The following is an 18226-nucleotide window of genomic DNA, read 5'->3' as shown; positions in this document are numbered from 1 at the left end:
TGCATACATACACAAAAACCAGTTTCACCGCAGGAATTAAAAAATCCATTCTTGTGTAATAATGAGAACTCTAAACTTGAAGTTAAAGTGTCTTTTCTCCCATTGGGCCTCTAATTGGGCCTGCAATTAGAAAGGCAAATCCGCCCCCAGTTCCCACACGGGAGTTTTTTTTAGGGAAGGTGGGGGCCAGGAAAGGACTTCTTCAGCAGAACTGTCTTGACCTGAGATGGCACCCTCTGGGTTTGGGGGGTGTTGAAACTGACTCTCAATGGGCCTGGGAGATCTTCAAAACTCTCAATGGGCCTGCTGTTGTTGCTGCTGCTAAGTTGCTTCAGTCGTGTCTGACTCTGTGCGACCCCAGAGACGGCAGCCCACCAGTCTCCCCTGTCCCTGTGGTTCTCCAGGCAAGAACACTGGGGTGGGTTGCCATTTCCTTCTCCGATACTTTATTTTTTGGCTATGCTGCGAGGCATGCTCAGGCTCTTTGTTCCCAGAACAGAGATTGAACCTGTGCCTCCTGCAGTGGAAGCACAGAGTCTTCACCACTGGGCAGTCAGGGAAGTCCCAGAAACAGATACTTTTAGACAGCAGTTAATTGGTGATCTGAAAGTAGATTCTACCAGATTACCCCTTCTTCTGAAGACAAAAGGCCCTCCAAATCCCATACCTCACTTTGTAGATCAATTGATTGGGTGCTGAAGAAAACTTTTCCCTGTCAAGTTAGCTATCAACTCTAAGGGAAAATGCCCCTAATAAGCCAATATAAAAATTTCTTCATGGTGGACAGGAATATTCAATAGGGAAAGAACATAGAGCGAATCACTGTTTTAAAAAGACTTGATGGAAGCTAATTTGATACCATAGTAATGGAATTAAAATTATCCATTTTAATAAGTATACTCAAACTCTGCTAGAATATTTAGAAATACTTTTTATACCCATTGTTAGGTAGACTAGATACAGATGGAGTGTTGGTAAAGATGAACAGATGCTTGACTGACAGTCACATAGGTCAGTAGGTGACTGATTTCTAATTAGTCCCATTGAAAAAAAATTTTTTTGCAGCGTTTTATCAGGAATACTAGGGTTTGTGGTTTTTTTTTTTTTTTTTCCAAAGAGGAGGTTATGAATTACATGCCAAAAGGTTTGGTCCCAAGCTAGGTTTAGGACATTTTTTTTCTTTGCAGATTAATGCATTCTGAAGGGAGAGGAGTTGAGCCTGGCCATCATCCCATTGATTAAGAAGTCTTTCCTGGGGTCCTCTTGATCCTAGATGCTCTCAACACCATGTATGTAAAGACACTGTTCAGAGGTCCACTGTGCCCTTGCCTTCTCCCCCTAGTTTGTAGCAAATCTCTCCCGAAACACTTACAGAGCCCCCACTGCATTACTATATTTTTTGATGTTGCTTCTAAAATACTAAAGCATTTATACTCACATTTATTCTCCTGATAACTTGTGGAAGACAGGTCAAGTATTATTCCCATGATGCAAATATGCATACTGGGTTTATAAGGGGATATGTGGCTTGTCTCAGCACACTCCACATGCTAGCTGCAGATCTGGTACCTGATAAAGCAACTTTTTTATGTATATTGGCTGCTTCCTTTTCCCAGAATCATTTTATAGAAGGCTCTAAAGATTGGAAAACTTGCTGTAAAGTGGTCATATAAAAATTAAGATAAATATGCTCACAAATGCTTAGTAGAATACATTGTTCTTAGCAAGCCCTCAGCTTTTTTAAAAAGAAAAAAGGTGTATTTGAATTTTGAATCTGCTTTTCTTCATTTTATGTATTAAAAAAAATTATTCAGTATTTTTGGGGGCACTTAATATTGCCAGGCATCACCTCAGCCCTGGGGATAAATCCAAAAATGAAGAAAACATAAAAAACGTTTCTTTGAAAAAAAAAACAAACAAACGTTTCTTTGCATGGAGTGTACATCCTAGAGGAGGGAAAATAGAAGATATGCAAATCTGACATACAGTATTGATCTTAACGAGTATCTATTTTTAACTTTTTTATACTGTAGGTATCCTTGAGGGTCTTTCCCAGAATAATACAACACATATGCATAACATTTTAACATGCCTTGAAATCATCCTTACAACACTTCAAGTTCATTATTTCTGTTCTGTTTTTCTTTTTACTAATAAGACAGTAAGGTTGAAAAAAGCAAAGTGAAAATCATCCAGTGTCACAACTGGTTGGCTTCCCTGGTGGCTTAGCATTAAAGAATCTGCCTGCAATGCAAGAGATGCAGGAGACTTGGGTTTGATCCCTGAGTCAGGAAGATCCCCAGGAGAAGGAAATGGCAACCCACTCCAGTATTTTTGCCTGGGAAATCCCATTACAGAGGAGCCTGGCAAGCTACAATCCTTGGGGTCACAAAGAGTCAGACACAACTGAGTGACTGAACAACAACAAAGTTGCTAGATTGTTCAACTCTTTCAATTTAGTCCATGAAGTGTCTCCTGCTTTATGTGTGTGTGTGTGTGTGTGTGTGTGTGTGTGTGTGTGTACTGCTTTTATTTATGTAGAAAACCTCCCCAAGTAGCTTATGTGGCTAAGCATAGCTCCTTTTCCTATTTCCTGACCCATAACAACATAAATAATATCCCAAGTATTCCAAATGTCTTAGAAAATTTTCAATGAGGAGAACTCAGGCTGGTAGCAGAAAAGGAAAAAACAAAAATGGAGATCTTGGAGTGGGAAGATTTTCTTACAGACCTGATAGGGACTGGCAGCACCTTTGAAGGTCTGTGTACAGACACCAGAGGGATGGGTGGTGGGAAAGGCCTTGTCCCAGTTTCAACAGGCATAGTGACTTCCTAGGGTGACACAACAGTCACCCTCACCAACCTACTCGATGTTTCCCCTTTGGACATTTTATACAAAAACTTCAAAGATAAACTTGTCAGTTTCAGGAAAATATTCCTTGTGTCAACTTATCTTCCCAGCCACACTTCCGTCACAGATGTCTCAACCTTTAGTACTACGAAATAACCAAAAAATTTAAGTAGTAATTGGAATGAGTGTGTAATTTTCAAAATTGGATGCTGTGTAAAGGTTTTGATTTGCATGCAAGATTTTCTAATAAAATACATCTGACTTTTAAAACCTTCAAAACTTACCAACTCCACCTCCTACAAAACACTGATACTTACTGAAATTTTAGGCTGCTTTCTATTGTTGCTCTCTTAAAGACAAGGAAAACCTACTTTTTTCCATTAGAAGTTCCCCTTAATGTTATGTTGATAGAAGAATTGTATCCTCTCCTCTCTTAACCAGTGAAAAGCCCTTTCTTCCATATTCTCCATCCCCACCTCCATTTCTGGGTATTTGTAGCCTACTTTTCCATCTGTGTGCCTTGTTACTATGGTGATGGGCACCATAGAAATGGAGAACAAAGCGGATGTAATAAGCATCTCCTACATGGTTCACAGTGCTAAAAAGGGATCTAGGTTTTTTTCAGGCTTGTTCTTTATTGGTGGTAGAACTGGACCAACCCAACTGGGAGGGGGCACTGGGGTTATGAGCTGATTCAGGCCCTGCTTTTCCCATTGTTCTCCTCTTCCCCAGACCTTTCTTTACCCAGAGTCATGAAGGTGAGCAAAGAGTAAGGGGGGCTTGTGGGGGGGATGTGGTACAGAAATTAATGCCATAGAGTCACCGCACTGCAAAAGACAAATCTGAAGCATATTACATGGGAGGGAATCATGAACTGGTTTTAAGGTTTACCAGTCATCAGTCCTATTACCTGAGTTAGCATTGTTCAGCTTTACCTCACATTAGAGATTTGCCAGCCTAGGTTTTCCTGCCTTCAAGATGCTTAGCCTGTATTAGACATTTTTTAAAAAGTGAATACAGATTTATCTTAATTACTGATAGCTTGCAGTATTTGGTCCCATCTGTTTGAATTTTTTAAAATAAGAGGTTAAACTAATGTGTACTTATTTTGCTTGTTTTAGAATTACAATTAAATATTTTCCCTGCATTGTGGAAACTAGTATCTTCCATAAAATCTGGGAGAAGCTGCCCACAGGTATTTACTTTTATTTTTAACTGGAGGATGATTGCTTTCCAGTGTGTGTTGGTTTCTTCCATACAACAGTGTGAATCAGCTGTAAGTATACATGTATCCCCTCCCTCTTGGGCTTCCCTTTAAACCTTCTGCATACATGATCATTCTTTAATACATCTTCATGTATCAGATTCTTGGACACCCCTAATGAAATACCCAAAGATTAAATAAAATATTCCAGTTAATCAGTTCCATCTTCTGGACAGTTATTTCTAAATTTTTTAAAATTATGTTTTAAGTTTTACATTGCTCATATTTTATGTCTGTGTTTTATGTACAAGGGAAATAATTTAGCACAGTGCTTTAGTATATAAAGTCATAGGACATGAATCAAATTTGGAGCTAACAAAGATGAACATTCTGTTTTTCTGTTGCATTGTAGCATGAAGGCGTGAAGTTCTTTTTGACTCTATAAATTCTTGCTTCTTTGGTCACATGGTTCCTTTCTTTTTGCCTGATGAAATAGTATTTTGCCAATTTTATCTGCTATAATGGCTCTTCTACTGATGTGAAAATAAGCTCGCAATCAACCTCACACTTTGTGTTTTAAGTATAGGCCCAGTGTAGCCCTCCCTGCCAAAGTCAGTTCTTCCCATTTGTGTCGTGAGCAGAAGACTGAGAGCACCAGAGACTAGAGTGGGAGCTGGAACTTTGAAAATCATAGCTTCTGCTATAGCAGTCATATGTTAAAGCCTGACCCTTAAGGTGATGGTGCTGGGGAGACGGGTGAGAGGTAATTAAGTCCCAGGAGTAGAACCTTCAAGAATTGGGGTTGTGCCTTTATGAAAGAGACTCGGGAGAATTTCATTGCCCCTCCCACCATGTGTGGACACAGAAGCAGTCCGTCTGTGAACCAGCAACTGAGCTCTCTCTAGACACTGACTCTTCTGGCACTTGATATTGGACTCCTTAGCTTCTAGAACTGTGAGAAATAAATGTTTATTGATTAAGCCTCCCAATCTTTGGGATAGCAGCCCAGATGGATTAAGACAGCTTCAAAACCTGAGTGTCTTCTGACTAGAAACGAGAGAAGACTTGGGAGAAGTAGTGTGGGTTCTGTGGGAAGAATAATGACTCTTTTTGCAGAGGAGAGGTCTGTGGAAACCAGGTAATCCCTCCACGCAGGATAGCTCCTTGTTTCCCAGAAGGCTTGAAAACTGTGGGCTCGTTGGATTTGCCAGGAGTTTCTCCCTTCATGGGCAGTTGTTCTCTGATGCCTCCTGGGAGGAGGGAGTATCCATTGCATTTGATATTATCATCAGTGAGAAGGTAGAAAGTAGGCCAGCTAAACTATTTCTATTTTTACAATCAAGCTGGCGTTCTGAAACACTGTGTCGCTTGGCTCCCAGTTAAGGAAGATGTTAGGCAGGATAAGAGTTCACTCTCCTTAGTCATTTTGCTGACCTCTACTGCTCCACTCATGACTGAAGGAAGAGGTGAATGAATGAATGCATGTTTACTGCTGGTCATTTTATTGAGTTGTCAGTCAGTCAGTTCAGTCTCTTAGTCATGTCCGACTCTTTGCAACCCCATGGAGTGCAGCACGCCGGGCCTCCCTGTCCATCACCAACTCCCAGAGCTTGCTTAAACTCATGTCCATCGAGTCGGTGATGCCATCCAACCATCTCATTCTTTGTCGCCCCCTTCTCCTGCCTTCAATCTTTCCCAGAATCAGGGTCTTTTCCAATAAATCAGTTCTTCCCATCAGGTCACCAAAGTATTAGAGTTTCAGCTTCAGCATCAGTCCTTCCAATGAATATTCAGGACTGATTTCCTTTAGGATGGACTGGTTGGATCTACTTGCTGTCCAAGGGACTCTCAAGAGCCTTCTCCAGTACCACAGTTCAAAAGCATCAAATCTTCGGCACTCAGCTTTCTTTATAATCCAACTCTCACATCCATACATGACTACTGGAAAAGCCATAGCTTTAACTAGACAGACCTTTGTCAGCAAAGTGATGTCTCTGCTTTTTAAGATGCTGTCTAGGTTAATGCTGAGCTACTTTTTATTCCCCTCAAATGTCTCTTTGAAGATTATGCACATTCTGGCTAGTCTTCTGAGTTTGCCAGTTGTGCTGACATAGATAAATTCCATAACTGTCTCAGTCGCCCCATCTGTAAAGTGGAGATAGCCTCATGGCGTTGTTGGGAGCATGAGTAAGTTCATTGATATGAAGAGCTTAGTAGAATATGTAACATATGATTGTCTTCGGTGAGCATCAGCTTCCATGACTGAGTGTTACAGTATGCTTAGTGAATTTGACTACTTCAGCCTCACGTCAGCTACTTATATAAGGGCTTCACAGAACGCTGGGCTTGTTTTGTCTTATCTACCTAGGAGGAACTATTAGGGCCAGTCCCATTTCATTTGTCTTTTGATGATTTATAATAAGTTGTTTCACCTAACTAGGCTTTAGATGAACTTTTTTCTGGTTATTTTTAGTTTCAAATTACTTAAGCCTTGAGGATTAGGCTTTTGGATAGTTGTTGATTGTATAGGAACACTACAAAGAATTTGTCTGTACAAAAAACACTACAGTGTTAGAAGAAATTATAGCTGTCCCAGGAGCAGATTTGGAAAAGCCTGAAGTCTTTGTTTTAGCCTGAGATTTGTTCAATCTTCACATTCTCTGAAATTCAACCTTGAATTATTCAGCAAATGAACAGGTAAAAAAAATATGCTCCTTCACATTTTTAATGCATATTTTTTGTGATATGTAAACCTTAACTTTGAAAAGTCTTTCATGATAATTGATCAGCATGGGTAACATACTGAAAGCCACATAAGTCTAGATGGTATAAAATCCCCATTGCTATTTGTTAGAAGTCTTGGAACTCCTTTGTTTCTTGTCTTGTGCATGAAGGTGACTGAATCAGTGACTGGTAGTTTCCTTAAAGCGTCTAGATAAGAGAAAGTTTATTCTAACAATATGATCTCATTTTTGAAAAATGATTGTTTGTTTGTTTGTTTTCTTCAATCTCTATCAGTGTGTGTGTGAACAGAGAATGAGTTGTAAGGATGCAGAAAGTTACTTGGTGTGTACAGTAGAGGATGATGAGAGGGGAAAGGGAATAGAGGAAGGAAACCATTCTGTAGTTCTCCCTTTTGATTCTGTGTTTTTCCTCTCAAGTGAAGTCCTTGGAGATGTTACACATGGTGCAGTCTTAGAAAAACAAATTCTTTCTGAAAACATTTTGTTTCTTAATGAGATGTATTTTGGTGCTTTGTTGTCATTGTGCTGGGAATTTTGAAATGTTCTCTGAGTATTTGTGTGATTTTTGACCTAATAATCTCATTTGGGTTTACCACGCTTAGCAGCTGTTGTTTTTACCAAGTATTGCTAAATTGTGTTAATGTTCAAAGTTTAAAAACCCTGTTTTCTAGGCCTAAATTATCCAGAGTTTTATAAAATTTAAGCCTTTTCCTCATTCCTTGTACTTTTCATTTAGTTGCAAGAAAACTTATAATATTAATATTCTAATGAATGGTTTAGATAGGCTGAAGCTGTCTCTCCCAGACCTCCAATGATAGCTTGCAGTGTCATTTATAGAACAGCATTTTTTGAATAAAGCTGTCTATCTTTTTTACTGGAGGAGAGATAGACTTTGATTCTATTGTAATTTAAGTAGTGTTTAGTGTAATATGATAAGTGTTTGCAGTTTGATAGTAATGATTATTCTCTGGCAAAGCAAAAGGAAAATTTGAGAAGTCAAAAGCTTTGAAAATGTCCTAGGAGAGAATAAACTCAGAATTATAGCCATTTTATTGGACAATTCTGCAATTTTATTTGAAAGAGGGCATCAAATGTTGAATTTTGACTTTTCATTTAATTAAAGTAACAAGAATTTTTCTTAAACAGCTGACATATTGCTTCCCTTGCAGTTTAAAAGTTCCCTTGTTTTTAGAGATCCTTCAATGTGTCTGTTTTAATTATAAAGCAGTGGCGGGGGGTTGGGGTTTTTTGTTTGGTTGGTTGTTTTTGTCTTGTTTTTTGTTTCTTTTATGGCTGTGCTGCTCAGCATGGGGGATCCTAGCTCCTCGACCAGGGATTAAACCCATGCCCCCTGCAATGGAAGGATAGAGTCTTAACCACTGTACTGGCAGGTCCCAAGGCAGTGGTTTTTGCAGCTAGACTCTAGGTGCGCTTTTAAATTCCCCCAGGGGTTAACTTTGTTAGTTCTGAATCTCATCTGACTTCTATTTTTAACATTCCCATTTCCCCTGTTGAGAGCAAACTCTTCTCATATATTCAAGATCTAAAGCAATAGTTGTCCTTGTTACCAAGTCAGATGGCCAGGTAATGATGTTTATCAACAACATGCTTTGTAATTACAAAGCCATCTTTGCATATATAATTGCATTTGATTCTGAGAGTTCCAGGTGGCTCAGAGGTAAAGAATCCGCCTGCCAATGCAGGAAACACAGGAGATGTGGGTTTGATCCCTGGGTCGGGAAGATCCCCTGGAGAAGGAAATAGGAACCCACTCCAGTATTCTTGCCTGAGAAATCCCATGGACAGAGGAGCCTGGCGGGCTACAGTCCTTGGGGTTACAAAGAGTCAGACATGACTGAGCATGTACGCATGCATGTCTGACAGTGTAGTGAGGAGAAGAGAGAGAAAATGGCTATAGTTAATTCCTATTTTATGGGAAAACCTCAAGAAGTCACTCAATATATCCCAGAATAACATACAAACAGCAGGACCAGAACAAGAACTAGTTCTTTTAGCTTGGTGTCTAGTGTTCTTTCTAGCTTATCATACTTCGTGGGCACACCCTGTTCTAAGCCGTGAGATGTTTGCCATACAAGTAATTGAGTCAATAAGCTGTGTGAGATTGGTGTACTAAATTTTTATAAACTTTCTAAAACCAGGTTGTTACTTAGTTTGCTTCCTACTGAGCATCATCATTTCCCTGTCAGTGCAGAGCAGTTTCCTGCTTTGCAAGCTAATGACATTGTGAGTGTACAGCTTAGGAGGTCAGGAACAACAGGACGATAATAAGAGAGGTGCCCAAGGAAACATATAACTAGGTGACAGGTTCAGTGGAGAAACAGTGTAGGAAGAGAGACCCAAGCAAGCCTCGTCAGATGAGATAGAATTTGGAAAGGTAAAGGGAGTAGAAGGGAAATATCTGACTGGAGATGTACAGGACAGAACTGAAATACTGTATATTTCAGTATACAGTACTGAAATATTTGTGGGTGAAATAATGTCCAGGATTTGCTTCAAAATTAATCCTGAGCATGGGTGTGATAAGAGTTTGTTAATTGTTGAAACTAAGTGGAAGGGTACATGGGACTTCCTTGTACTGTTATTTGTACTTTTGTATGTATTAGGAATTTTTCATAATAAAAAGCTTAAAATATAACAATGGTACATTTTGGACAATGAGTCAGCTGCCTATTTGGAATTAAGGGCATGTTCAGAGGCACAGTGGGAGATGACGTTGGAAAGGCAGTGTGGGAACAGAGTTGGTGCTGGGAGGAATTGATGAAGTCTGGGTCCCTCTGAAGTCCAGACTCTCTGGAGTCCTGATGAAGGCCAGGACTCATCATGTTCTAATCGAGTCTCTGCCGAAGTCCAGACTCTCTGGAGTCTGGGTGATGCTGGTAGACACCGCTTCATTTTCTAGACTTGAGTTTCACTTGACTGTGAACTTAAAAGTAGAGTTGTAGTACAGCCTGCCTCTTCATCAAGGATGACAGCAGCCCCACTTGGGGGTTTATTTGGCCCCATCACATCTGACATGCCATATTCCACTCGGGAACGCACATTTTAAAAGGGCTTTTACAAACAGAGTCTATGGTTGTGTGACAGAAGTGTCACATCTTAGGAATCTTTCTTGTAGAACATTTCATCAATTTATGGTTGTCTACCTGAAAAGGACTTATTTTTCCATCTGCCAAGTTCCTCCTCTGCTCTTTTTAAAACTCTCTGTCCTGTGTGCCTGAGATTGGGCAGTAAAAGCGAAATAAAAACACTGTTGTTGTTCTTTAGTCGCTCAGTTGTGTCCAACTCTTTTGCGGCACGTGTGCCTGACAGCCCGTAATTTCACTTCCTGGAAGCAGCCTGTAACAGCAGACTGAGTTACACACAGCAGCACTGAAGGCTATAGAAAGCCAGACACCTTGGTGTAGCTTTCTGAAGCAAAGTTCCCTCTTCCTTCCTACTTAATATGTTTCTCTGTTGCTAAGGGAAAAGAGGTGACAGAGAAATTTGATAGTTGGTACTGTGAAGGAATTATTAATTATTTGGTTGTGATTCAGTGGTACGATGGAGTTGACAAGAGTTAATTATTATATTTTCAGGAATTCTGCAAGCCAGTTGTTAAACACAGACTTCAAAAAACTACACAAACTTAAAGTGTTAAAGTAACACTCAAAACTTATCACTTCCTATTTATTTTTCTATAATTTGCTGTTATCTGTGCTCTTCGGATCAGATCAGATCAGTCGCTCAGTCCTGTCCGACTCTTTGCGACCCCATGAATCGCAGCATGCCAGGCCTCCCTGTCCATCACCAACTCATGGAGTTCACTTAGACTCACATCCATCGAGTCAGTGATGCCATCCAGCCATCTCATCCTCTGTTGTCCCCTTTTCCTCCTGCCCCCAATCCCTCCCAGCATCAGAGTCTTTTCCAATGAGTCAACTCTTCGCATGAGGTGGCCAAGGTACTGGAGTTTCAGCCTTAGCATCATTCCTTCCAAAGAAATCCCAGGGCTGATCTCCTTCAGAATGGACTGGTTGGATCTCCTTGCAGTCCAAGGGACTCTCAAGAGTCTTCTCCAACACCACAGTTCAAAAGCATCAATTCTTCAGCACTCAGCCTTCTTCATAGTCCAACTCTCATATCCATACATGACCACAGGAAAAACCATAGCCTTGACTAGACGAACCTTTGTTGGCAAAGTAATGTCTCTTAAGGTTATTTATAAATGTATAAACTGCTTAAGGTTATTTACATGTAAGGTATATGTAAAGTTCAAACTACCATACAGTTGTACTCATATCAGCAAGGTCTGCTCAAAATCCTCCGAGCTAGGCTTCAACAGTACATGAACCAAGAACTTCCAGATGTATAAGCTGGATTTAGAAAAGGCAGGGGAACCAGAGATCAAATTGCCAACATCCATTGGATCACAGAAAAGGCAAGAGAATTCTAGAAAAACATTTACTTCTGCTCCATTAACTATGCTAAAGCCTTTGACTTGTGTGGATCACAACAAACTGTTGAAAATTCTTTAAGAGATGGGAATATCAGATCACCTTACCCATCTCCTAAGAAACCCATGTGCAGGTCAAGAAGCAACAGATAGAACTGAACATGTAACAATAGATTGGTTCAAAATTCGGAACGGAGTGTGTCAAGGCTGTATATTGTCTCCCTATTTATTAACTTACATGCAGAGTACATAATCTGCAATGCTGGGCTGGATGCAGGACAAGCTGGAATCAAGATTGCTGGGAGAAATATTAATAACCTCAGATATGGAGATGACACCACCCTTATGGCAGAAAGTGAAGAAGAACTAAAGAGCCTCTTGATGAAGGTGAAAGAGGAGAGTGAAAAAGCTGGCTTAAAACTCAGATTCAAAAAACTAAGATCATGGCATCAGATCCCATCTCTTCATGACATATAGATGGGGAAACAGTGGAAACAGTGACAAACTTTATTTTCTTGGTCTCCAAAATCACTGTTGACGGTGACTGCAGCCATGTAATTAAAAGATGCTTACTATTTGGAGGAAAAGCTATGACCAACCTAGACAGCATATTAAAAAAAGAGACATTACTTTGCCAACAGAGGTCCATCTAGTCATAGCTGTGGTTTTTCCAGTAGTCATGTATGAATGTGAGAGTTGGACTGTGAAGAAAGCTGAGCACCGAAGAATTGATGCTTTTGAACTGTGGTGTTGGAGAAGACTCTTGAGAGTCCCTTGGACTGCAAGAAGATCAAATCAGTTAACCCTAAAGGAAATCAACCCTGAATGTTCATTGGATGGACTGAGGCTGAAGCTGAAGCTCCAATACTTTGGCCACCTGATGGAAAGAGCTGACTCATAAAGACCCTGATGCTGGGAAAGATTGAAGACAGGAGGAGAAGGGGGCAACAGAGGACGAAATGGTTGGATGGCATCATCAACTCAATGGGCATGAGTTTGAGCAAACTCCGGGAGATGGGAAAGGATAGGGAAGCCTGGTATGCTGCAGTTCATGGGATTGCAAAGAGTTGGACCCAAGTGAGCAACTGAACAACAACATATATAATGTGTCTGCATAGTGGAAGTACCATATATATGCTGTACATTTCTTTTCAACCCCATTGAAATTGGCAAGGACTACCATCCTCCCCTGGCTAGAGAACTGGTTGTTAAATACATACCAGTACACTGTTGGGTATGATTATGATGTTGTGGTTATGTTTTTAAAAAATTCTTTACCTGTTGGAGATGACTGAAATAAATCTGATAAAGGATTATATCTAGAATTTGTTTCAAATAATCCCATTGGAGTGGGTATCATGTTTGTTGTGTCAGAGTAATGGACACACAGGCTTTATTTTACTACTGCTCTCTACTTTTGTGTATGTTTCAAATTTTCCATAATAAAATGTTAATAATTAAGGAATATGCTAAGTCGCTTCAGTTGTGTCCGACTTTTTGCAACCCATGGACTGTAGCTCACCAGGTGTCTTTGTCCATGGGAATCCCCAGGCAAGAATACTGGAGTGGGTTGCCATGCTCCTCCAAGGGATCTTCCCGACCCAGAGATCGAACTCACATCTCTTGTCTCCTGCATTGGTAGGCAAGTTCTTTACCACTAGCTCCATCTGGGAAGCCCAATTTAGGAATATTACAATATAAATAAGTGGCCTATACCCAGTAGATGGTCTGGTACTCATCAAACATTGAAAAAATATGATTCTCTAATTTTAGAGCCCTTTCTTGTAACTGGTTGATGTAGATCATTGAAATAAATGTCTGTTTCTTATTAAATAACATCAAGAAATCACTATGCACAGTTTACCATACCTGTAAGTATAAAGGAACCCAATAGAGCCCTCTCTATGACACTGAAGAGCTCTCCCTTGACAGTGGGATGAAAATGTACTTGTTGGATTCCAATCCTGTTTGCAGAAGCAGTTGAACAGATAGGGGAAAATGAATCACATTATTGCTCAGAGGACTACTTTGGGCTATATGACAGCTGTGTACCCTCTGGATTTATTTTCAGTCTAACTGATTTGAGTCATTGCTCGAGAAAGGAGTGCTGTCAAGTGCATTGTCTTCTCTGCAGTTGATGAGCCTTTCTAAACATTGCCTTGCTGATAAAATTGATGTGTTTGGAACTGCTGGCCTATGAATTAAATTAGGCCAAATCCAATGACTTAAAACACATAGCCTAGGTTATGTGCTGACTCTATCTCACAAAGAGTGCACAAGCACAATATTTTTTCTAACGTATATCTAGACAGCAACTGGATAATTTGTAGCTTAGAATACATCTCTCTTTTTTCTAAGTTTGAAGTCCTTTTTAATTTCATTCACTGTATGCATCTGGAGACTGGTGGTAGTTTTCTTCTTTTCTTTGATTGTATAATAATTCCTACTTACCAAATGCAGTTGGCCAGAGAAAAAAATTTATGTAGAATAAGGAATGCAAGTGATCACTCTGATTATCCCATCAAGCAGAGTGGTGAGGAAATTATTAGGTTTTATGTGAGGGGGACAGGGAAGGGCAATAAGAACCTTTAGGGGAAAGTAGTCTATAATATTTATCTTATAACTTTAAATTATGTGAGTTTCTAGGCTGTGTAAGAAATACAGGCCTAGACCATCCTCTAGATTTAACCACACACACCAAAAAAAATTAAAATGTCAAGCAGTGAAAATAACAGATGTTAAACTCAGGTACCCTGGGGTCAGATTACCTAAAGGAAGTCTAGGTTGAAGCAGATGCTGAAAACAGGAACTGAGGTCAGGAAACAAGAAGTCAGAGTAGGAGGGTAGAAGAATCATAACTCCTTGTAAGACAGAGCTTGGCAGAGGAATCACCTGGAGAATCTGGGAAGGTGTAACACTTGGCTACCATTTCTCCCACGTTCATTTTTTTGTAGCAGTAACCTTCAATGCCCTACAGAATCTCATGATGATATAGGTCCTAAAAGAATTTCTTTGGAGTATATAAATAGAAATCATGGTTCAAGATGAAGTTAGAATATGGAAATTGAGTCGTGATTGCTAAGGAAAAACACATGTCAAGTTTGTGAAGTACAGTAATCACAGGACTGTGATATATTCACTCAGCAGTTATTTACTGAGCTCCTATTATCTGGGTTAAAAGCTAGAGAAAGATATGTCATTGAACTTTACAGATAAAAGCTCTGTGCTCTTGGAGCCTACTGAGCCTGGTGGATAGACATAGAAAGTAGACAAAATAATTATGTAGTACATTAAACAGAGATAAATTACACAGAGAAGAAGAAAACAGGAAGTATTCTTCAGAATTGGATTCCCCAAGGGTACATTTCCCAATTCTAGCAAAGCTAGCAAAGGGAAGATTGATATTTATAAATATACAAAACATACCACATCTGAAATTCCTTCCTGTTTCTATTAATTCTGTTGATAAGCTAAATATATTCACTATTTCTGCAACCAACCAGTAAACTTACAGCACAAAATGAAGTTTAAGTAGCGTGCGACAGAGCCGCTTTTTTACACTGAAGTATACAATGAAACTCAGCAGCATACAATGAAACAAAGAAGGCAGTGGCACCCCACTCCAGTACTCTTGCCTTTTCACTTTCATGCATAATCACGATGGTGTGATCACTGACCTAGAGCCAGACATCCTGGAATGTGAAGTCAAGTGGGCCTTAGAAAGCATCACTATGAACAAAGCTAGTGGAGGTGATAGAATTCCAGTTGAGCTATTAAATCCTGAAAGATGATGCTGTGAAAGTGCTGCACTCAATGTGCCAGCACATTTGGAAAACTCAGCAGTTGCCACAGGACTGGAAAAGGTCAGTTTTCATTCCAATCCCAAAGAACGACAATGCCAAAGAATGCTCAAACTACCGCACAATTGCACTCATCTCACACGCTAGTAAAGTAATGCTCAAAATTCTCCAAGCCAGGCTTCAGCAATATGTGAACCGTGAACTTCCTGATGTTCAAGCTGGTTTTAGAAAAGGAAGAGGAACCAGAGATCAAATTGCCAACATCCGCCGGATCATGGAAAAAGCAAGAGAGTTCCAGAAAAACATCTTATTTCTGCTTTATTGACTATGCCAAAGCCTTTGACTGTGTGGATCACAATAAACTGTGGAAAATTCTGAAAGAGATGGGAATACCAGACCACCTGATCTGCCTCTTGAGAAATCTGTATGCAGGTCAGGAAGCAACAGTTAGAACTGGACATGGAACAACAGACTGGTTCCAAATAGGAAAAGGAGTTCGTCAAGGCTGTATATTGTCACTGTGTTTATTTAACTTATATGCAGAGTACATCTTGAGAAACGCTGGACTGGAAGTAACACAAGCTGGAATCAAGATTGCCGGGAGATATATCAATAACTTCAGATATGCAGATGATACCACCCTTATGGCAGAAAGTGAAGAGGAACTAAAAAGCCTCTTGATGAAAGTGAAAGTGGAGAGTGAAAAAGTTGGCTTAAAGCTCAACATTCAGAAAATGAAGATCATGGCATCCGGTCCCACCACTTCATGGGAAATAGATGGGGAAACAGTGGAAACAGTGTCAGACTTTATTTTTTTGGGGCTCCAGAATCACTGCAGATGGTGACTGCAGCCATGAAATTAAAAGAAACTACTCCTTGGAAGGAAAGTTATGACAAACCTAGATAGCATATTGAAAAGCAGAGACATTACTTTGCCAACAAAGGTCCGTCTAGTCAAGGCTATGTTTTTTCCTGTGGTCATGTAGGGATGTGAGAGTTGGACTGTGAAGAAGGCTGAGCGCCGAAGAATTGATGCTTTTGAACTGTGGTGTTGGAAAAGACTCTTGAGAGTCCCTTGGACTGCAAGGAGATCCAACCAGTCCATTCTGAAGAAGATCAGCCCTGGGATTTCTTTGGAAGGAATGATGCTAAAGCTCCAGTACTTTGGCCACCTCATGCAAAGAGTTGACTCATTGGAAAAGACTCTGATGCTGGGAGGGATTGGGGTCAGGAGGAGAAGGGGACGACAGAGGATGAGATGGCTGGATGGCATCACTGACTCGATGGACGTGAGTCTGAGTGAACTCCGGGAGTTGGTGATGGACAGGGAGGCCTGGCGTGCTGGTATTCATGGGGTCGCAAAGAGTCAGACACGACTGAGCGACTGATATGATCTGATCTGATCCAGTACTCTTGCCTGGAGAATCCCAGGGACGGGGGAGCCTGGTGGGCTGCCGTCTATGGGGTCGCACAGAGTTGGACATGACTGAAGTGACTTAGCAGCAGCAGCATACAATGAAAAATCTGCCCTTACACATTTTGTTAGAGACTTGTCCATTCATGATCAGGAAAGCAGTGAGCACCTGCAGTGGGAGACTGGAAGTTCATATTTAAAGTCTTTCAATCCTGTTTACCTCCATTTGGGCAGACAAGTAAAAGCCACCTTAAGAGACGTGTATGTGTGTGTGTTTTATAATATACAGACTTTATATTTTAGTCAACTTGATTGCCTTCATAAAAAATTAAATTGCCCCATCTTTAAATAGAAATATTCACAAAGGAAAGTATTAAGTGAACTACTTTTTATAGGCGATAGACTCAGTCTACATTTAGTTTTTTATTTTAAATAACTTATTTTTACCAAATTACCAAGTGTGAGCCTTTATCTTAAATAACTTATTTTTTTCCAAATAACCAAGCGCAAGCCTTTGAATCCAACATTGGCCAGAGTCAGTGGCAAAAACAGTCTAACAACTCATTCATATGTTCTCTTCTCCACAGGGCTCCAGTTTATTTCCTACTGCCTACTAAACCTCACCACCTAAAAGGTACTGCAAACTCAGTATTTTTAAAAAACTGTTCTCTACTGACCAATTTTCCCCATTGACCCTGGGTCCAAAACAAGGGTGGTCACTTGTCCTTGAGTCCTGGCTCTCCTTAACATCGCGTTTGCCACTAGTCCTGATTAGTACTGAGTAGCCCTAGGATCGGAGAAGGCAATGGCACCCCACTCCAGTACTCTTGCCTGGAAAATCCCATGGACGGAGGAGCCTGGTGGCTGCAGTCCATGGGGTCGCTAAGAGTCAGACACGACTGAGCGACTTCACTTTCACTTTTCACTACCATGCATTGGAGAAGGAAATGGCCACCCACTCCAGTATTCTTGCCTGGAGAATCCCAGGGATGGGGGAGCCTGGTGGGCTGCCGTCTATGGGGTCTCACAGAGTCGGACATGACTGAAGCGACTTGCAGCAGCAGCAGCAGCCGCCCTAGGATCCGTGCCCATAAACTATTTAGCAAAGTACCTGCTTGAAAGAGTGATGGTACTTTAAAGTATTTGCTTTTATTCCCCTTTTTCTCACACTCAGTCACGTCTTACTTCAAACCTTCTTTTTTGTTTTTATCCCTTGGACTATTGATCTGGTCTCATACATTTCCCCCTTCTAATGAATCCCCCATGCTATCAAAGCAGCAAATACTACATTTCTAAATTTGAAATTTAACACTGACCAGATCATTTCACTTCCTTGTATAAAAACCTTCATGGTTCCATAGCATGGTACCCAAGTCTCTTTATGATCTGAACCTAAGTGGCCTTTTCACCCCACCTTCTTCAACTTTCCTACAGGGTTCATTCCCAAGAGCAATACTCAGTCAAAACTTAGCCTAGCCAAACCCCTAATAAAGAAATAAAACCTCTATTATGTTAGCAAATTATCCTTGATCAAAGTGAAAGTGAAATTCACCAGATTGCTCATTGGCCTTCCAATGAATAATTGAATATTAACTCACACTTCATGATAAAGCCTTTCACCCAACTTCATTCCTATTTCCTTTCCTCATATCTCCCATCAGCCAATACTTGTCAAGTTTTTTTCTGTTACTGCTGCTTAAATTCACTCCTGTTACTTTCACTCACACTGCCCTGTTTGGGCCCCCACTGCTCAGTTATTG

The 18226-nt window shown here is 40.4% G+C and overlaps 1 protein-coding gene across 5 annotated transcripts in view; it reads left to right on the top strand.

The window, feature by feature from the left end:
- LRRC8B (leucine rich repeat containing 8 VRAC subunit B) overlaps positions 1-18226 on the top strand; it is an 80125-nt gene that overhangs the window by 10008 nt on the left and 51891 nt on the right. For 2 of the 5 annotated variants that reach the window (XM_025288312.3, XM_044944724.2), the window contains exon 2: positions 17054-17100. The exons of 2 other annotated variants lie outside the window; for them this stretch is intronic. The gene's annotated coding sequence lies outside the window, so the exon portion shown is untranslated. Of the gene's footprint in view, positions 1-16480; positions 17101-18226 lie in introns of those variants that run through there. One more of the 5 variants, XM_044944723.2, reaches the window with a different exon arrangement.

Source organism: Bubalus bubalis, chromosome 6 (genome assembly GCF_019923935.1).
Source record: "Bubalus bubalis isolate 160015118507 breed Murrah chromosome 6, NDDB_SH_1, whole genome shotgun sequence".
NCBI lineage: Eukaryota > Metazoa > Chordata > Mammalia > Artiodactyla > Bovidae > Bubalus > Bubalus bubalis.
This window is presented reverse-complemented; position numbering and strand designations above follow the sequence as displayed.